This window comes from Triticum dicoccoides, chromosome 5B, assembly GCF_002162155.2.
Source record: "Triticum dicoccoides isolate Atlit2015 ecotype Zavitan chromosome 5B, WEW_v2.0, whole genome shotgun sequence".
In the NCBI taxonomy this organism is placed as follows: Eukaryota; Viridiplantae; Streptophyta; class Magnoliopsida; order Poales; family Poaceae; genus Triticum; species Triticum dicoccoides.
The window spans coordinates 670,726,637-670,730,463 of NC_041389.1; positions in this window are offsets into that span (position 1 = coordinate 670,726,637).

Genomic DNA, 3,827 nt, shown 5'->3' on the forward strand with positions numbered 1-3,827 from the left:
GTTGACCAGCTCGTTGTGATCAACAGATAGTCATGGTTTCCTGACTATGGACATTGGATGTCGTTGATAATGGGATCACATCATTAGGAGAATGATGTGATGGACAAGACCCAATCCTAAGCATAGCATAAAAGATCGTGTAGTTCGTTTTGCTAGAGCTTTGCAAGTGTCAAGTATCTCTTCCTTCGACCATGAGATCGTGTAACTCCCGGATACCGTAAGAGTGCATTGGGTGTACCAAACGTCACAACGTAACTGGGTGACTATAAAGGTGCATTACAGGTATCTCCGAAAGTAGCTGTTGGGTTGACACGGATCGAGACTGGGATTTGTCACTCCGTATGACGGAGAGGTATCTCTGGGCCCACTCGGTAATGCATCATCATATTGAGCTCAATGTGACCAAGGTGTTGGACACGGGATCATGCATTACGGTACGAGTAAAGTGACTTGCCGGTAACGAGACTGAACAAGGTATTGGGATACCGACGATCGAGTCTCGGGCAAGTAACGTACCGATTGACAAAGGGAATTGCATACAGGGTTTGATCGAATCCTCGACATAGTGGTTCATCCGATGACAACATCGAGGAGCATGTGGGAGCCATCATGGGTATCCAGATCCCGCTTATGGTTATTGACTGAGAGAGTCTCGGTCATGTCTGCATGTCTCCCGAACCCGTAGGGTCTACACACTTAAGGTTCAGTTACGCTAGGGTTATAGGGATATGTATATGCAGTAACCCGAATGTTGTTCGGAGTCCTGGATGAGATCTCGGACGTCACGAGGAGTTCCGGAATGGTCCGGAGGTAAAGATTTATATATGGGAAGTCCTGTTTCGGGCATCGGGACAAGTTTCGGGGTTATCGGTATTGTACCGGGACCACCGGAAGGGTCCCGGGGGTCCACCGGGTGGGTCCACCTGTCCCGGGGGGCCACATGGGCTGTAAGGGGGTGCGCCTTGGCCTAATGGGCCAAGGGCACCAGCCCCACATAGGCCCATGCGCCTAGGGTTTAAGGGGGCAAGAGTCCTAGGAGGGTAAGGCACCTCCTAGGTGCCTTGGGGGGAGGGAAAACCCCCCTTGGCCACCGCACCCCCTAGGAGATTGGATCTCCTAGGGCCGGCCACCCCCCCTTGGCACCCCTATATATAGTGGGGGAGAGGAGGGACTTCATACCTGAACGCCCTGGCCTTTGGTTGCCTCCTTCTCCCTCCCCAACACCTCCTCCACCTCCATAGTGCTTAGCGAAGCTCTGCCGGAGTACTGCAGCTCCATCAACACCACGCCGTCGTGCTGCTGCTGGTGCCATCTCCCTCAACCTCTCCTCCCTTCCTTGCTGGATCAAGAAGGAGGAGACGTGGCTGTTCCGTACGTGTGTTGAACGCGGAGGTGCCGTCCGTTCGGCGCTGGTCATCGGTGATTTGGATCACGTCGAGTACGACTACATCATCACCTTGCAAGCTTCCACACGCGATCTACAAGTGGTATGTAGATGCAAACTCTCTCCCTAGACTCGTTGCTTAGATGAACTCATAGATGGATCTTGGTGAAACCGTAGAAAAAAATTTTAATTTTCTGCAACGTTCCCCAACAATAAGTTGTTATTAGGGAAGGTTTTTTGGCAAGCCCCGATAAATGGTTATTAGGGGAGTGTAATCGCGAGAGCTGGTAGGGATACACTTACCCCTTTCAAAACCGACCAGTAGTATCATGCTTACAATCTATTTTTTTTTATATTTTAACAATGATTTATTTGACATCTATCACCAGTTCTTCTTAGTTTCTGGGGCAGCTTCTAGGTCTCAGTCTGCTCTAATAGAAAAGAACTTGAAACTTTGAAGATTTCTGATTAACTAAATTCACAACTTTCTCATTTGGCCCCTCCACCGAACTGTTATTCAAATAACACCGCAACACAAGTTTCTTATATAGGGGGAGAAATGTTGATTAGCGACATTTTTATACACAATATTATACACTATTGGTTCAAAGAGTATAGTCCACACAGGTTTTTTTCAAAAGTCAAAATTCATAAACTTTTGCCAAGTTTATAGAGGTAGATATCAACATTTTTAATATTGTTATTAGATACATTATAAGATATATTCCATATTGTATTTATTTGACATTGTGGACGTGGTTTTTTTTCTCAAGAATTTTTTATCAAATTCTAAGAGGCCTTACTTTCTATTAAAAAAATTGTGCACTATATCTTGAAACAAAGGGAGTATTACAGTTAGATGAAAAGAACATGTATTCTCCTTTGGGAAATTATGAATGACTATTTTTTCTCGGATTTTTGAGTTCCAGAAAGTCGATGTGTCCACAAACATGAAACACACAATTATGCCTTCTACTATAGTTGTTAATTATGTTCGTGTGGTTGCATCACCTCGATATATCAACTGAATGAAGATGTCCTTTATTGAAAATGTTGTTAATTATGTCAATCCAATAAATATTGAATATTGCCTAAAATTGATGAGAAATAAGCATGAAAACTTCAAAAGTTGTAGATGCATTGTGGACGTATGCTACGTCCTAAGCGTTTTTTATACATTTTTTTTAGTTTTCATGTCACACTCCTATTAAATATGAATTTTTTTATGTAATAACATTTCCTATATACCTAAGAGAATAATTCAACTAACTTATTTATCTCAACATGCAAGTATGCCACATCATCATACAATTATGGATGGGATAATACCCACCTCAACATGCAAAAGACCCACCAACATATGCTACCATGCATGAGATTTTCTTACTATATTATTCTACTTATATTTAATAAATACTCTGATAATACCCACCTTAATATGAGATTTTTTACAACTATACATAATTAAATATAACAAGTCGTATGTATTTTTTGTTAATCAAAATAATTATCATTGAAATATATTGCAACCAATTTCAACAGCAACTCGTGATATATCAGCTGGTTAATAAAATGTCAAAAGATGAGTATATGTCTAAATAATTTGTTCTTTAATGGGGAACAGGTATATTTGTTAAATAAAAAATCCAAGAAAATTTAGAACAAAGTTTTACATCAAAACAGGGCTTGTGGCACATGCCCATGCGTTCTAGCAACCTAGGGCTAAAGCACGACCTCGCAATGTGTTGGGGCCACATGGTGCCTCTGCATGAGGGTTTAGTCCCCTTGGCTCATGAATACCTCAAAACTCACCTCTAAATTATCGTGTAATTTTTGGTCGCGGCCATATCGCGATCCGAGGGGATAAAAAATCTCCAACCATGTTTTGGTACTCTGTGGTAGAGGCATCATCGCCTTCTACATCAATGTCAAAGTCCTCTACTCCCGTCATGAGATGTGAATAGTCCATCCTCTAGACTACGGGTTTATGACAATATGTATGTAGCAACTTCTCCCCATTGCTTCAGCATAGCGATCACATGAGCTGACGTACATGATTACGATCTATTCGATGTAACCCGTGGTAAATCTTTATGTTAGTGATAAATTACTTCTTTATAATTATATTGGACATGTTACTTTTCATGCTTTACGGATGAATATTGCTCTTTAATTCATTAGTCCAATCATTGATCGGTTTAGAAGAAAAATAAATAGAGCTAGTGGTGTGCATCAGGTGAAGCTTTGCTGAAAATAAGACAAAAGATATTAGAACGGGTCTGCAAAATCTGGGTTTGCTACTAATATGGGAAGAAGAACATTATGATGGTGCCTCCCATTTTTTGATTTGAGTCGGGCCATGTCTGTTTCTAAGCTACTCCACACCACACAACTAGGGGATAGATAGATATACGCTAGTCGAGGTCTGTAGCTCCGGTGTTAT